Below are 19,717 nucleotides of genomic sequence, written 5' to 3' on the forward strand. Positions count from 1 at the left end.
GTTTGATTTTGACATTTTGAGAATCTACTATAGGCATAGTTAAAAACTGGATCATCCTAACTTTTCTTTCTCTTCTCAGGACCTTTGGTCATGTTATGTTTTGATTTTGACATCATAGGCTACAAAAGAGTTACTATTAGGACAACTATAACAACTACTGTTCTTCATTTCTCAGAGAATGCACGTAATGATCGTATGAGTAGTCACCCATTAACATTTTTTGATCTACCCATGTGACTTTCTTTTATTATTCAATCATATTATATGTGTTTTATATCAGAAAATTGTTCGATTTCAAATGGCTTTATCTGCTGACATGTTACCAAATGATATGATTGGATTCGTGATCTTCTCTCCATCTTGATCCTGTGTTTGGGTCACAAAATCTGTGTATCTTGGTCAAGCTTTTCCCACTCCCTCTTCTCTCCTTTACACATGTTTGAATGAATGTGGAAAGAGTATCATTACAAATGTCAATTAAAAAAAAGAAAAAGTTGTTCTTTTAAAAATGGAAATACTTGAGTTATTCCAATGGAAAATGTTTCTGCAGAGGTTTATAATTTTTTCCAAATGTTTTCATGTTGCTATTCATATTTATTGTTCCCTTCTATAAATGTCTGTCACTTAGCCTTCAGAACGGAAATTTTAAAATGAAAAAAATAAAAACAATATATAAAAGTTTGTGTGTTTATTTATTATTTACTGATAAAAAAAATATATAAAAATCTATATTCTTCACCACGAAATTTCTGAGTTAATGTAACGAAATTGTTGAAATTAGGTTAGTTTTTTTTTTATCGGCAATAAGCAATTAAGATAAATTGGCTCACTTGGTTCAACCCTCATCCAGAGAACAAAAGATAAAAATTTATTTTCCCCTTTTTATCTAAAATCCACAGATTAATCCTCTACTTCCTTTTTCAACACTTTTTTTTATCAACCCTTATACATACCTATATAATATAGAATCTAATTGCTCTGATCTCCCAAACCAGCAAAATGAGAGAGTCAAAATTAATTTACCACTATAAATCTCGTACAATCTCAAAACAAGCACAATACAATCTCACTACAACCATAACAAAGGGCAAAATAAAACAACAGACCTTAGTCACCAACCCAACTACCAATCCAACAGTCCATAAAAACCAACAACCATCAAAATAAAGATACCTAAAACCCTAAACTAGACCAAGTCATTTAAATCGATTTCAAACAAGATAAAGTAGCAACACACCAGTCAGAAAAGGAAAAGCAAGCAGAGGGTATTTTTAAAGTACTGAACAAAAGACAAAATATATCTCCATTATTAAATCGAGTACATACATACCAGAGGTTCTAGACACCGTTCAGAGAACGAAAAACTCACTGATGATATCTTTGAATTGATCCAGGACCAAACTTTGACCTGTGCCAGAGAAAATACTTTTGTATGATCAACCACTCCTTCTTTAAACAAACAATTATTCTTGTGTCTCCAAATCTCACTGACCAAAGTTATCCAAATATTACCCATAATAAGATTAACTGAATTAGGTGCATCCGAAAACTTGAAATGTTCAAAATGTGACCCAAGAACAATAAGATCAATTGAATTCAATCCTAAAGCAATCTTCTTCCCATCTGCCCCCCAACCCCACAGAAAATTCCTTGTAAACTCACAATCTTCATTAACACCTTAGACAGAATCTTGAAAAGAGAAAAGTAAAACAGAGGTATAGAGATAAAACACACTTAATCAAACAAATTCTCTCTGCCATTGAAATGTATCTACCCTTCCATCTACCTAGTTTGTTTTTTACTTTGTTGAGATTAGTTGATGGGGAAAATAGTGATACCACCCTGAATAATTCATACCCATTCCTTTTTATGATACAAAACACTCTAATAGCTTCTTTATATTAGGATTCTACTTAAAAAACTGAATTATTTGAATAAAAATTAAAGTAAAATGGCTTTTTAATTTAGTTTTTAAAAATTGTTTTAATTTTAACATTTAAATTAAAATAAATTATAAACTATTATATTAAAAAATTACTAATTAAAAATAAATGTAATAAATATGAGTATTTAAGGGATACTTCAACCCTTATACAAAAACCACTGATGACTTTTTTTCGGTAAGTGTACCAAGTCAGAAGTAATAATTTGTCTCTAATTACAGATATCGAACTCACAAAGAATAATTACTTAAAATTTTAATAGTAACATTCACTAAGTATAAGAATATTGATAAGTGTCGTATTTCAATTAATTTATGAATTAGTAAGTAGTTGATGAGTCAGCTATTAGTAAATAAATTACTAGTTGATAACTTCATAATTTATGATCTTGGAATTAATAAAATAATTTATTAGATTAAAAAATTGAATAAAAATTAGATGATAAATTAAATGTATAAATATATAATTTAACTTGAATAAAATATTATAAAAAAATTATAGAATAGAAACTAATTTAAAGATAAAAAATAATTATTTACTATATTAACTAAGATTTTTTAAAATAATATCTAACTTAGTTAATATAGTTATTTTATAAAATTAAATTTTTTTATTTCTTAATTTAAAATAATGTTACATCAAGTTTTTTTTACAATGTTCACATAACATAATGAAATAAAATATTAGTTATTTTAATTTTTAATATTAAATTTTTAAAATTTAAATTACAATAAAATAATTAACAAACATTATAAATAGTATGATAAGATAACTAAAACAAATATTCACTATCTTTTCGATTCCCTGTTTGTATGAGAAATGTATAAAGTTGAAAAATATGGATGATAAATAAAAGATATTAAAGATAATAAATATACGTATTAAAAAATAAAAGATAATAAAAAAAGTTAAATAAATTATAAATTAGAAACTCGTTAAAATAGTTTGTAAATTATAACTTATAAGTTCTTAAAATAAATCATTTTAAATAATCTTACCAAATTTTTTTTTATAAAAGTCAAATTAACTTATAAAAAATAAATTAACTAATAAGTTAGTATTTATTATAAATATAACAAAACTATTAATAATATTATTGGTACTTTTTTATTTTTTTATAAAAATGGTTTATGTACTTGTATAGAGAAAGTGAACCTAGATAAATAGTACCTGAAACTAGTTGTATAATTGTTGAGGTGTCAATCGTTCGGTCACTCTCTTGTCCTTCAACATCTAGGACTCCCTCCTTAATTCGCTGTCGCTCGATCGGGGTTGACCTACTAAAGGTACTTCAACAATCAAGTAAGTATTCAGTATTTGGAAGGTTTATTTATAGTATTTGGTCATGGTTCATCTGTTATGATGGGTCAAATATATCATATATGAGTGTTAACTTATTTCTATGAATGTTCTCTAACTTCTCAGAACGTTACCCGAATTTGGTGAGACGTGTCGCTAATTCTTAGAAAATCTCATGTAATTGTTTTATTTATTGTAATTATTTTAAATGTGTTGAATCAATCAATTAACTCGTTCAGTCCTTATTCAATCATTCTCATATTGTATGAACAATTTAGTGGATGGCATGTTTCTAAAAAAAAATTGATTTAAATATGATTGAAAAATATTTAAACGATAAGAAAAATACTCAGTTGGCTTAAATGAATATATGTAATTAGCTTATATTTAAGATAAATTAAAAGGAAAAACTAAATTTAAAGATGATTTATTTAAACATAGAAGAAGTTGAGGTTTAAAATAATAATAATCTAAGATCTTTTAAATAATGTTGAGCAATAATATACAAATCACCCCAGTCATTCTTTTGGGGATTCTCAAAGAAATACATTTTTTTTTCATGGTCATTATGGGCAAGAAACACTTGGTCCACATTTTGCATGATTTGCCAATCACACAGCAGACAAACCATGGAACTGGGATTCTTCAAGTTCCACCAATGTCTTATTAACAAGGATTTTCTATTCCCAATATGAGGATCATCAGCATCCTACCATGTGATGCAGGCCATCAAATTAATTCTGTCACGTATTATATATTATGTATAAAATACTAATTGTAGGGTTCTGAAAAATCAAACTCTTTATTGTTCAATACCACTGCCAGAAAACTAAACCCACATGCACTAAAATAATCTTTTGGCTATGTTCATTGCCTTCTGAGTGAGGGATATTAAAAGATGTAAAATATAAAATGGGAAGAAACTTAATATCTTACGGTTTTAGATTTAGTAGAATTAATGTGGCTTTTATTTATGTAATGTGTTCATAATTTATTAATAAATATCCCTCCATATTTTATCTTTTCAACGAGTGGGGATGTCATCCTCTCATTAGCAGCTTGAAATTGAACGAAGAGTGTTTGGTTTAATGGTGTGAATAATGGAATTGATTTGTCAAGTTTAATTTTATAGAAATATAAATGTTTGATTACCATTAGGGAAAATTGTTTTTTTTTTTCAATTTCGGTTTCATTTTTTTTATCAATTTCGGTTTCATTTAAAGTAGGGGTGACAATCGGGTTGGTCTGTTCCACATAGGCTCATCCTGTGTTTGACCTGTAAAATATGGGTCAGGTTGGTCCATCCCACTTAAGGAGTGTAGGTTCATTTTGACCCGCATAAGAGATAACTCGCAGGCCAGCTCACATAAGAAAAATATCTTTTTTTTCAAAAATTAAAATTTCATTAATTATAAAAAATCTTATTGCTACTATTGAAAAAATAAAATTTTATCTCTATTTTAATTCATTCAATTAAGATAAAAAAATATGAATTCAAGTATAAGGGTTGTTAAAAGAATTTATTAAAAATAATTAAAGTTTTGTTTTGCATCTATTTTTTCTATATATGTATGTAAATGTATAAGAGTATCTTATCAAAGTTTTGTTACAAAATATTTAATGAATATGACTATTTTTTTAACTATTATATTGAAATCTCTTCTTTATATTATTTTTTATTAACAAATTTTAAATATAAGACTTTACTTAAAACTAAAATCATTGTCACTCTTAATACTAACTTCTTTAGATAATTAAAATAAAACATTCATTTTTTTAGTACATTAAATTCAAAAACATAATAATAATAATAAAGATTATAGCACAATAATGGATGAATGAGATATGATTTTTCTTTTTGTAAAAAATAATAAAATAACTTTTTATTTATTTATGCAAGCCAGCGGACCAACCTGTCCCGCCCGCTGTTGGTCTGTGCGGACTGCAGGTTATGCGGGACGGACCTAAACAAATCAACGGATCATATTAGTGAATTCGTCCCATACTTTTAGATAGTGAATTGCGCATCGCATAACCGCTCTTCATTTGTCATCCCTAATTGGTTAGGGATTGGTTAAAGGTTGTTTCTACTTTTATGTTGAAAATTTATACTAAATTTTATAAGAAAACTTACTTTGAAAATATAAAAAAACAATCAAATATAATTAAGTTTACAAAATTAACTTCATTCAAAATACACATTATGAGTATAATTAATGCATGGGATCATTTTATTGTCTCTTTTATATTAATTTTCAATTTAAGTAAAACTTGCTGATGACCCAACTTAATATATAGGTCAACTTAAACAAATTACTGTAAAAAAAACTTAAACTAATTGAGACTGTATTTGCTTCATCCTAAGTTGCACTCCATATTATATATACTATTTTAAAGTGTACATGTGAAAATTACTCTCATACTTATACCTAAATTTAAAAAATGGACCAAAATAACTCATTAATCCAATATAAGACTGAAATGAAGCTAAAAGTAAGATTCCCTTTGAAATAGGAATCCAAGTAGCCACCATTTTTGGACACCCTATTTTTAAGGAAAGAAAGCAATTGCAACTTTGCAAGAGGTAGGAGAAGCTAACTTTACATCTCAAGGGATGTGGTGTGGGGTTCTTGCTTCCAACAACCAAACACAGTGCCTAGCTATACTAGACTTAGCTGTATCATGTTATAGTGGGTCTGGAACATCTCATACACATGCAAATCCTCCAATAGTTTTTAAAAGAGACTAAGTTATCATCACAGTATTTCTCACACTTTCTCAATTGGTGCAATTAGAAATCAATAATTATCCCACCTTCACTCCACACCATAATTTAAATCAAACAAATGATATATCATAGACTAAGAAATGTGGCACATGCATTATATGAATTCATGAAGGTAAGGAAAATAGTGGAGATAAAATATACGCATTGGGAGGTGCAAATTAAGATCTTTTGCATATTTTAGCTTCAACTTCATAGGTCTATATTAACCTAAAAACTTTCGGACATGTGGTCCTTTCCCATGTGATACAAACGACTTTTTTTCCCCAAACTAGGGATAGAGATTAATGAATCTTTATCATTAATCTTGTGTTCATTGAAGTTCAAGAAAAACCATATAAATTGTGTTCATATCTCATTTTGGTATTTGTCTTTCACTGTCACATAAAGTGTTTTTGGTTGACAGATATATTCAACCAAAGGAAGGTTGAGAAAAAAAAGTAGAAAAATAATTAAATTAAATATATTTCGTGTGATCCAGGTGTGTTGTAAAATTAATTTCAAGCACATGTTTTACATAATATGTGTAATAAATAATAGTTCAATCTCGCAGCCGAACATTTAGTAACTAAAAGGGAAATGATTATAAAACAATTTCATTTGCCTACTAACAATTTGAGGTTATATTTAGGTTGTTTTTTTTTAATAATAAATAAAATAAAATGAAACACTTCAGGATATTCCAATCTTTATACAATCTTTATATATATAAGATGTTAAAGTCAAGGATAAAGAAACCACACTAATATTGTTTATAATAGTAACAAAACTAAAAAATATCACAATAAGTATATTAAAATTAGTGATAAAGATCAAATTTATCACTATTTATCTATTATTTGTGACTACTCATTTTATTTGTCACAAATGTTATTTATAATAGTGAGAAAATTAAAAAATATCACAATAATTATATTAAAAGGTTAAGAACACATCATAAATAATTACTAAAAAATATATAATATTTTTTTATAATAAGAATATAATTAATATAAATTTATTAAATATTTATAAATTAATAGTTATTTTTATCAATGATAAATTATTAATTATTAGTCTGATATAATATGTCTAACATTATTTTCATTTTATGATAATACAATTAACAGTGATAAGTATAAAAATTATGACTATTTTTTTAATTTGTCACAAAAAGTTAAAAAATAATTGTTCTACTTTATATTTAAACTCAAAACCCTTTAATGAAAAAAAATCATTACTTCCACTATACCACTTAGAATTATCATAATGTTTGTATCAATAATAATATGTGATAAATTCATTGTTACGAAAAAAATTATTAAATTTATGTTATTTTATATTTAAATGTATGGTCTTATTTTTCATAAGTCAATATTACTTTTATTTTGTGATAATGCAATTAATAGTGTTATATATAAAATTTGTTACTATTTGTATATTAGTTGTTACTATATTTTAAGTTGTCACTATTTGTATATTACTTGTGACTATATTTGAAGTTTTCAGTGTTTGTATATTACTTGTGACTATTTTTAAGTTGTCACTAAATTTTTAATAAAAATAAAAAATATACATGTTATAAATAATTATTTATTCATGTAATATGATAAATTTATTTTTCTTTCAATAAAAATATAATTAATAAAAAATTTATTGAATTTTTATAAATTAATAATGATTATTTAATATAAAATATCATATAATACTAACTTCATTATTATTATATCACTAGTAATTGTGAAAAAATATTAAATTTTTTCTATTTTAAATTTGAACCCATAATCTTTTATTAAAGAGGCAATTTTACTTTCATTTACTTTACAATTACAATACTTATTTCGGTCACTAAGATCGAGTGACTGACTTGTCTAATACCGACCGATACATTAACCATTTATGAAATTATACAACTAATGTCTTAAAGTGAAAAAGAAAACATATAATCAGAATTCATGAAATTATAGAATAAATAATAAAAAGTACATAATTCATCGGTCAACAATTTTTTTTTTATCTTTTCTTTTCAATTTAACACTATTTTTATTTTACTATGTTCTTTTTTTCTTCATACTTTATAAATGATACAGACTTACTATTTATTAAATTTTATCTCTTTCTAAAAATAAATATAATTATAAAATATAAATGATTAAGTACACAGTTTGTTATTATGTATAAATGCATAAATATAGAGGATAATGAATCAATCTCTATTTGTAGGCTTTTAGTTATAACTGGTTAAAATATTCAAAAATAAGTTTGAAACTTATAATTTAATCAGTTATAACTAAATTAGTTATCATGTACTGTTCTCCACATATGTTGAAAGAAGGTATATCTTCAAATATCTCAAAGTTAAGATACGAATAAGATGTCAGTATTTAGGCTTATTATGAGAAAAAGACAATTATTCTCTTTGAAATTAGGTTTATCAGTTGTCTTACAAAAATATGAAGTGAAGTTTGTCATTATCATCATAATATATAATATACAATTATTTAATTGTAATTATTATTATTGTGGACCTTATAATATATTTAAATAAATAATAAAATATAAATATAATTATATTTAAGTTAATATACAATGAACGCTTATTGTTAAATAAAATAAGATAATTAAGTATTACTTTATTAAAAATATATATAAAAAAATAACCTCATTTATTAAAATAAAAAATTATAAATTTATTTAAAAAATTAAAAATATATAATTTTATTAAAAGATTATAAAAAATAAATATTTTTTAAGAATATAAAAGTTTGAGTCACATGTAAAATGATTTATAATGAGATAATTATATTTTTTAAATTAAATTATAAAAAACATATGTTTTTTTAAAGTAAACTTGAAGATAAACTATTTGTTATTTTATACTTCTTATATGGATCCATCACATATGTAACCCTATGATTACACCTCTCCTCAACATTACTAAAAAACGGTATGTTTATGAATATCTAAAACTGAAGCAATCATTTTCGTGAGAAGTCTAATCTGAATAATAATAATATTAATGAAATTAATAATATAAATAATATTAAATATATGGATATTATTAATAATTTTTATATTATTAATTATATCAATATTGATAATCATACTAATAAGTATAACAATAATTATAACATAACAACAAAACTTGATTGGTGTAATGGTTAAAGTTTCTACCCTGAGTTGGCTTAGAGTATGTGAGAATTAAAATAAAATTAATTAAGCAATCAATCAAAGTAAAATATACTTGATTTCGTTGTTCTCGTCAAATATTGACACAATTTAAGTATAGTTGATACATTATTCTATTCAATGGATATTTAGAGCATCAACAATAAGTAGAAACCATGGATGGAACATAATAAGTTAAAAATGAATAGAAATAAAATGAGTATGTGTTTTATTTATTTTTTAAATGGAATAGGCCAGACTGATAAATTAGTATAAACAATGAGTTATTGAACACTGGTGAGGAAATAGAATATAAAACATATCTTACTTTTATTGTCTTATGCAATGACGTGTGTTAAATTTTTTTTTCGAAATCCTCGTAATTAATTCCCTTAATTTCTCATTTTCTAAAACACATATTTATATAAATTAAAGTTATATAAGACATGTATGAATATATAAATTATTCAAATATACATACACTAATATATTGTTTATAAATTTTAAAAAAATATTAAATCTATATAAGATTAAAAAAAAAACACTAGACCTAACATTGGTGCAAAACGATTATCAGTGAAATGTTTTCTATTTTCTTTTTTTAAGTGAATTTTGTTGTTTTCTTTTTAAAAACAACTAAACTAAACTGGAGATATAATTAGCAATTAAAAGGGTGCCATAACTGGCCCCACTGCATAATTCGCCTAGCTAGATAAAAGTTTGGCCCATGCGCAAGCCCAACTAAATGACGGGTGTACACTTTACCAGATGCACAATAAATTTTTGCAACTAAAATAATTAGTGGATTAAATTATACTTTAATTCTTTGTGATTTAACATTTTATTAACCAATTTTTATAATTTTTAATTGGTAAATCTTCCTAAATTTTGGATTAAAATGAGAAATGTTAAAATCACAATTAAAATTCTGGCTAATTATGCTTAGGAGACAATAATTAACCAAATATAACTAGAGTTCAGTATTTTTAACTTCAATACAACCTTTGGAGTTTACAATTAAAAGGACTACTGATATGATAAAAATTATAGAAGTAACTTGTAAAAGTGCGTAACTACAAAGGAGTAGAGAGCAATTTTCCTTTATTCAAGGCATCATCAATCATAGTGCATGTTTGGAGTATCATTTTAGAAAGTGTAATTTGAGTTTCATACATAGATAATATATTTGGCGGAATCATAACTCTGATATGGTCGAACTTGATTTTTTTATAAGCATTCTGAACATGATTATGATTCTTAATCCAAATTTAGTGGAAGTGAAAAAAAAAATCTCACTTTTTTATTTGGTAAAATCATGATTTGTATAATATATAATCTAAAACCTTCTCTCTCACGTGAAGGGATAAAAACTCATAAAAGAATAGTAACACTATTGGTATTACGAAGTGGACTTTAAGCCTAACTCAATCCCATAAAACCGGCTCATAGGGTTGAGGTTTGCATCCACTTATATACTATGAAAGGCTCTCATCTCTAGTCGATGTGAGATCTCCAACACACCCCCCTCACGCCGAGAGTGATAGATAGAAGCTCATGCGTGGGACTATATATTATGGGTGGTCCGATAGCGGGTGGCACGATAGGCCCAACACAAACACTCGCTAGGATAGGCTCGAAATGGCTCTGATACCATATTAAGAAGTGGACTTTAAGCCTAACTCAACCCCATAAAACCGGCTCAATGGGGTGAGGCTCTAATCTCTAGTCGATGTGGGATCTCCAACAATTGGGAATATTGAGACCTCATAAAAGAATAGTAACACTATTGAGGATATTGAGACCCTGGACGATTTAGGTGATTTAGATGATCTGTCTAGATGGTCTGATAACTCCTTAAATGATTTGATGACCAACTAGATCTGATGACCAAAATATCATATGTGCATTTATGATCTTATGTTTTGATGATAACACAAATTAACATAAAAGTTACATCTAGTCAACATAACATGTATTGCATTTGTTGAGACTCTCAACAGTTTAAGACTCAATAGACGGTCTATTGAGACACTAGACGATCTTTGACCCATTAGAGTTTGATGACTAGAAGATCATATGAGGAGTTTATGTTTTGACGATAGCAAAAGCAACATGAATGATTTATTTGTATTTTGAAGGTTCTAATCATGTTTTGTATAACTGCAGTACACATTAGACTCTCTGAGCATCTCAACATGCGTTCATGATAGACAATTTGATAAGACTTGCTAATAAAAAAATTCAAAAGGAATGTCTTATTTGTTATTAGAATGATATACTTTATATATGGTTTAAGTGATCTAACAATGGTTAAATGGAAACTTCAATATATAGTAGACCCTCTGAATGTTTACAATTTTGTTTATGTTAGATGGTTTGATGAACGTATTGAACGAGTAAAAAGTTTTTTATTATAACAGTTAAATTGAATCTTTTGAATCATATATACTAAACATGTGTTCAATCAAAGATATGTTATATTAAAAAGTAAAAGATTTCAATCAACGGAATGTCTCTGTTTGACCTTTTTTCGTATATCTCTAAAATATTTCTTTTCCTAAACATATTTGTTCAAATTAAGTCTTACAAATATTTTTTAAATATATTGTGAATAACTATTTTTTTTTCTAAATAGAAGCAATTTGAAAATCTCAAGTACTATATTTTTAGTATCACATTATATAAAACAAAAATATTTTTTTATTATGTATTGATTTGTTTTTTCTAACCCATATTGCAAATACTTTCAATTTAGTTTCTTAAATAGATTCAAAGCAAAACATATCGAAAGATTGTGAATCCAAGCTTTCTTTTTTTAGCATCTAGCACAAAAAAGATAAAGGTATGGAGATATTACAATAACTAAACTTAACCAATTCAAGTATCAAATTTTTTTGAAAATATATGTAAAGAGATTGAAGGTGAAGAAAGAAAGCAAGCCAAGCCAAGAAACAAAAGTTATACTAGTGATCTTGCTAAAAATATAGGAGTTGCAATGTTCAATCGAGCCATTAGAACATTTAGTCCTTTAAGTTGAGTGTGAAACCAGTGTAATTCTTTATATTGTGAAGTTATACCCTTGTAAGTTTTCTCTGTGCTCTCTTTGATAGTGTTATTTGTTTTATTGAGAGTTTTTAATCTTAAGGGAGTGTTAAGAAGGTGTAACCTGGAGAGGTGCAAATACTCGTTGTAACCTGAAGAGGTGAGAATTTCCGTTGTAACCTAGAGATGTGAGAATACTTATTGTGACCTAAAGATGTGAGAATACTCGTTGTAACCTAGAGAGGTTAGAATACTCGTTATAACCAAGTATGTTGGTTAATGGAAGATCTGAAGCAGTTACTTAAGGAGACTAGATTTAGCCCAAATTTGGGTGAACCATAATAAATTCTTGTGTGTTGATCTCTCGTTACTTTTGTTTTTTCTCATACTTTGATTCTTATTGTTAGACAATTTGTTAGATGGTCTGTAAAAAAACTTCTACTAGACAATTTGTTAGACAATTAGATAGACGACTAGACAGTTTAATTTTTTATTTGTTGCGAAAATAGTCTAAGGCTTCATTCATCCTTCCCCCTTCTAGAGCTGATTGTAACTATAGGGGAAGTTAAAGAGAGGTTAGGGTATCAGTTGAGTAAATAATGTTCATAATGAAATCATGGTAAGTATAGGAAATATGTTGGTGCCAATAAATAACAAATAAGTGCTATGTTGAGAGGCATAATCCTGCTATGTTATGTTTCCTGCTTAAGATAGTTGTATGTTGATTTTACTGTTCCACACTTTTTTTAAATCCCTCCACCGCTGAGATTCCTTGTACTTTTTATCTTGATTCCTTAAGCTTCTCCACCCACCATACTTAGAGTCCAAGATCTCTTTCCATAGAACACTCTTATCTGTTTTGAGACGCCAAATCCATTTTTCCAGTAAAGCATAATTAAATAGTCTTATGTCTTTTACTCCTAAACCTCCCAGCTCTCTGGATTCACAGGCCACCCAATTTATTTTTCCTTTTCAATATCCAGGTACGTCATCATATACAGTGCTCTGACAACCAAGTGTTAAATATTAAACTGACTTGAACGTCAGAGTGTCTTCTGCATGTACCATCCGAGTCTAGATTACGAGAAGATCGAGAGGTAAAACGAGTAGAGAGAAAGAAGGAGTTTTGCAAGAAGGAAAACTGAAGTACAATACAACCAACTGATCGAGGAAGAAGAGTAATCTCAATAATTCTTTGGATTTAACTCCATTCAAAAACAAGTTTGGTTTAATTAAAATATGTAATTTGATTCGGTTTGGTTGTTTTAACTTTTAATTTAGAATGAAGAATAAAGTAGATGTACAAACCTAAATTTGATCAGTTTTAATTAATTTTAGGTTTTTTTCTTACACTAGTTTACATCTTTTCGATTTTCGACACCATTACTTCATTATCTTCTTACATTTTAGTAATAGTTATTTTTTCATAACTTTTCATCTTTTGAATTTTTTTTATTAAGGCAAGCATTAATATAGTGGACCAAAATTGCGTGTATTACTAGTCTTCCTTCCTGTAGTGTATGCAGCGTTGTAAATAAAGGCTATTGAATTTGATACACAATTATCTTGTGACCTGCAATGCATCTAATTATGTGGGGACGCTTGTAAAATAATAAATAAAAATATACTAGTATTAATATAATATGGAAAAAAATACCCAGAAATGTTTACACCTTCCACAGGCCTAGAAAACAACACATTTATATATTTTTACTTTATCTTGCATTTCACAGCATTTCAGAATCATTCATACACGTACCAGAAAAATAATATAAAATTTAAACACCTTTTGTAGGAAAAAAACTCAAATGTTGGTTGTATATTTTTACCAAATCTGTTTTTTTGTTTATTCTTAGTTTCTAATGCTTTTTATTCATAAAACTTAATATACAATAAAAAAAAATTATAACAACTCACACTGATTAATCATGTAAGACGCCCTTAACAATTCTTAATCTAGGTTAACCATACATGAAAGTTTAACTAAAAGAAGGATTACTTTATTTTAAGAAAAAATTCTTTAAAAAGCTAAATATTTATATTTTGTGTATACGAAGATTTTTTTAACAGACAATCAAATACTAATATTTTAAAATGTAAAATTATTGAAATGAGTTTTATCAAAATCAATTGTATAATATATATATAGAGAGAGATTTTGAGAGATATGAAGAAGATTATTATTCATAACAGATTGATTTTAAGAAAACTTGTAATAAGATAAATTGAATGTTGCTGAAAATTATTGTAATGGATTTACTCCCGAGATTGTTACCCTTCTTATGAATTGCACCACTTCCTCTCCTTTGTCTTAAAAATAAAATGGTTAGAAGCATGAAAGTTTTGCTTCTAGAAGAAGACATAAACAAGAAGATTCTATATGTCTTTATACTTTGTCTATTTTGTCTTGCGCAGAGAGGTTGACACTTATTATTTAATAAAAGTTGAGAGAAAAAAATTCTAGTTACATCTTAAAATTGGCACAATACCTCTCACGTCTCTTATTCATAGATGATTGTTGTTATTTTCTAAAGCAAAGTAGTCTCAAATCAAACTTATTGGAAAAGTCCTTGATATTTGTTGAAATAGATTTTGTTTGAACACTTAGAAATCAAAGTTTATGCCATTCAAGAATATTTTCATGTCTAGGTAGATAATTTTGTATCTATGTATCATTTTAACCATACTCGCCACATAGGAAAATATTTTATTAAAAAAGTATATTTTAGACCTAACTCAACCTTATAGAATCGGCTCATAAGGTGAAGTTTACACCCACTTATATAATATGAAATGTCTTTATTTCTAGTCGATGTGAGATCTCAAACACACACCCTTCCGTTGAGACTTATCAACTTGTGCATGTGATTATATATTTAAGGGTGGTTCGATAGCGGATCGATAGCAGATGACCTGATAAGCTTAACAAACTATCGCTAGGATAAACTCTAAATAACTTTGATATTAAGAAGTAGACTTTAAGCCTAACTCACCCTTATAAACCCAACTCATAAGGTGAAGTTTGCACTTACGTATATACTATGAAATATCTTTATCTATAGTCAATGTAGGATCTCCAACATATTTTGTTGACATGGAGCATTATAAATGGAAATTAATGTAATACTCTAGAGAAGATTAATTCAAGGTAGGTGACTTGGAAGATAAGTTGTTGGATAGGGTAGAGAAAATCACTTTAGCTAAATCAATTCCCACCTCTATGCCCATCTAAACAATGCACAATCTTTCAATTCCCACCTCTATGTACATCTAAACCATAATCTTTCATTTATGGATGAGCTTTGAAATGATTGATTCTATTTTTCAAAGACTTGATTGAGGAAGGACTAATTTATTTATTTTTATCAGCAAAAAAATAAATAAAATAATATGCAACACTTGAGGGGTGCTCCAACCCTATTACAAAGAGAATGTCCAATAAAGAGGATCTCCAACAAAACCTACAAGACCCAAGAGAATTACATACTCTTGTGTCTCAAAACCAACATCATCAAAAAAGTTTCTCCAAAACCTTGCTCCACTAATAACTTCATGAAGCTACTAAGAATTCTTATTTCATATATACTTAGTTGCCCCAAAACCTTATACAAAACATATATATTTCATAGTATAAACAATACAAACTACAAATGATATATATACAAAATATAATTATATTAAGACCATAAACATATTTAAACTCCTTAAAAAAATCTTCTCAGAGACACAAGTTTCACTTAACTCATCCAGAAAAATAATGTCCAAACTCAATTCTACACAGAAGAGATTCAAGGTAGGTAGAGGAAGGACTAGTATTGGATGATAATGAAAATTGATTTTTTTTAATATAATAATTTATTTCAAATAATTTAAAATAATTTAAAATGAAAGTAATTTATTACTTAAAATTAAATAATTTTAAATTTTATTTAAAAGTAAGAATTTATATTTTTTTTAAAATTTATATTTTTTTTCTTTATATTCTATCTTTCAGTCAATCTTAATTAAAAAAATTATGACTTCAACTATTATAAATATGTTAAATATGTTGTGGACTTAACAAAAGTTGAGGTGTTATCAACTCAAATTAAACTTTTTTTTATTGATGTTAATAAAAGTTTTTTTAAGCTAAATCAATAGTAGTTAATTATTATTGGTTATTATCAAGATTAAATTTTTGTCTATATAAATTAATTTAATCCTTAACTTAGCTTGTTAGTTTTTTTTTTCAAAACGAATAATGTTTATTTTACTTATAATAAACACAATTTGTATTACAAAGTGGACTTTAAGCCTAACTCAACCCCATAAAACCGGCTCATGAGGTTGAGGTTTGCACCCACTTATATACAATGAAAGGCTCTAATCTCTAGTCGATGTGGGATCTCCAACAATTTGTTTTCGATTAACATCAACAAATATTTTTAGTTGACGTCAATTAGGGTCGTCTTCGACCAACATCAATGAAAATGTACGTCAAAGTTATTTCTAGACAAATATTAATATGATTATTTTTTGTCAAATTTAGTTAATATATTTTTATTGACGTTAATGATACTATTTTTCAACTAAAGTTTGAGTTTATTTTTTTTATTATTAATATAAATTAATTTTTAGTTGACATGGTTGGTTATCATTCATTCCTTGATATATGTCGGAACTATTTCTCAGTTGATGTTTGTTGAATTAATTTTTTTTATCTATATTAATTGTTCCTTCATATGGTATATTAACTTGACTTGATTTGAATCATTGTTATTTGAAAGTTGTTAATATTTCAATCAAACCATGTTAAGTTTCTATGTGATTCTCTCTTCTTTCTTCATTACTATTTACCTTCTATCATACAAGAAACAATTTTTCTATTATCGTTTCTTTTGTTTGGTAAACGCTTTGCAATGAATTTGACTGAGTTAATTCCTAACAAACTAGTGTGGTGAACATGAAATTAGATCATCATGACTTATGCAAAGTATAAGGTCGAAAATTTCAATAGTCTGAACGATTTCGAATCGTGGTAGTTGAAGATGTGAGATCTTCTAGTTCAACAAGGCCTCCTCGTAACTTTGGAAGGTGAATTCAAGCTTGATACATCCATGGCAGAAGGACAATAAAACGTTATTAGGGAAGGCTCATAGCGTTATTGTTCTTAGACTTAATGATAAGGTGTTGAGACAAGTCTCGAAGGAGAAGACCACAACAAGACTATGGACGAAGCTTGAGAGCTTGTACATGACTAAGTCCATGGAGGACCATTTGTATTTGAAGTAGGAGTTGTAATCATATAGGATGAGTAGCAAAAAGAAAACTAGCAAATTGGAGAACATTGATGTGCAAATTGATGATGAAGATCAGGAATTGTTGTTCTTGTGTTCATTTCTTAAGACGCATTACCATTTCAAGAAAACCTTGTTGTATGGAAGGAAGACTCTCTTTCTTGAGGAGATTCAATTTGCTCTGAACTCGAAAGAGCTGAATGTGAAGTTTGAAGTTAAGGTATCTGGTGTTGGAGATGACCTTATAACAAAGGGTTGAATGTCTACCAGTAATAATATATGAGGTTGAAGGAGATCAAAGTCAAGGACGAATAATGCTAAAAATACATAATTTGTAACATGTTACCATTGCAAGAAGGAAGGACACACCATACGACTTTGTTCGAAGAGGCAGAAAAAGGCTACCAACCTTGACAAGTAAGAAGAGAACTCAATGGTTAGATGCCATGATTGAAGAGACAAATTCACTTTATATGAACAATACCTGGACTCTTATTCGTAGACATATGGATTTTATGTTGGTCAATTGTAAATGAATTTTCAAACGTAAAGATGGTAATCCAAAAATTGGTTAACGAAAATTCAAGACAAGATTGGTGGCTAGAGGCTTTAGTCAGAGAAAATGAATAAATGATAATGATGTGTTTTCTCCTGTAGTAAAGCATATATCCATTAGGATGTTGTTAGCCATGATTGTTGAGCTTAACCTTGAGTTGGAATAGATAAATGTTAAGACTACATTTCTATATGGAGACTTAGAAAAGACCATCTATATGAAATAATCAAAAGGATTTGAGGAAGGAGGCAAGGATGGTTATGTTTGTAAGTTAAACAAATTTTTATATGGTTTGAAACAATCCCCAAAGAAATGGAACATACGATTTGATGAGTTCATTACAAGCATTGGATTTGAACGTAACAAGTATGACACTTGCATTCACTTCAAGTTTCTAACAAGTAGTCTATTCATTGTATTGTTGTTGTATGTAAATGATATTCTAATAGCAAACAATAATAAATCTGAGTTGTTGAAGGACCTTGGAGCTACTAGGAAGATTTTACAGATTGAAATCACTAGACGATGTAATTTGAAGTGTATGTACTTGTCTTAAGACACTTATATCAAAAAAATTCTTGATAATCTTGCATCTCACTATAACTAAGTGATGAATAATTTCCTAAGATGGTGGAGGAACAACATTATATGAATAATTTTTCATGTGCTGACATTATAGGTTTTGTTATGTATGTTATGGTCTACACGCACCCTGGTATAACATATATTATAAGTATTGTTACTAGGTTCATATTTAACCCTAAGCAGGCTTATGAGCAAACTCTTAAGTGGATTCGTTGTTATTTGAAAGGATCACTTGGAAGAGTCTTGGTTTATGGTGGACTTAAACAATTTTTCATATATGCTCCCATAAAAGGTTTTGTTGACTCGGACCATGTTAGGTGTTTTGACACCATAAAATTTCACACATGCTATATTTTCACTGCTCATGGTATTGCTATTACTTGGAAGGCCAATCTACAAAGGGTAGAGGCTTTGTTAACCATTGAAGTTGAGTACATTGTCATGACAAAAGCCGTGAATGAAACTTTATGACTAAAAGGTCTAGCCAAGGAGGTGAGGGGGCAAGATCAAATTGTCACAATCTATTATGACAACAACATTATAATACAATTGTCCAATAACTAAGTTTACCATGAAGAACTATGCATATTGATTTGAAAATGCATTTTATAATAGAGGAGATTGTATATGCATTTTATAATAGAGGAGATTGTATGAAGATATGTGAATGTGATGAAGGTCTCAACAGATCATAGTCCCTCTGACCTGATTACAAAGGTACTACTAAGCAAAAACTTCTTTCATTGCTTGCATTTGATCTAGCTGATTAGAGATTAAGCCTATAATGTGCTTAATGGAAGATAACAACTCTTGCTCATAAGATTTGTTCTGAACCATGATGGAAATTTTTGAAGAATGGTCTAGTAAAATCTTGTCTTTAAGGTTCCTAGACCATCTTACATAATTAGACTGTCTCAATAGATAGTCTAGTCTCATAGCGTTTACTAAGACTTGAAATGTCTAATAAAACTGTCTAGTGACCGCTCTATTATAAAACAAGAAACATTGCTCACATGTTTTTCTTGTTAGTTTTAAGTGAATTTAATGTGCGTTAGTTATAAAAGTATTCGCATTATATATAAGA

The sequence above is a fragment of the Phaseolus vulgaris genome, chromosome 2, assembly GCF_051622355.1.
Source record: "Phaseolus vulgaris cultivar YP4 chromosome 2, ASM5162235v1, whole genome shotgun sequence".
In the NCBI taxonomy this organism is placed as follows: Eukaryota; Viridiplantae; Streptophyta; class Magnoliopsida; order Fabales; family Fabaceae; genus Phaseolus; species Phaseolus vulgaris.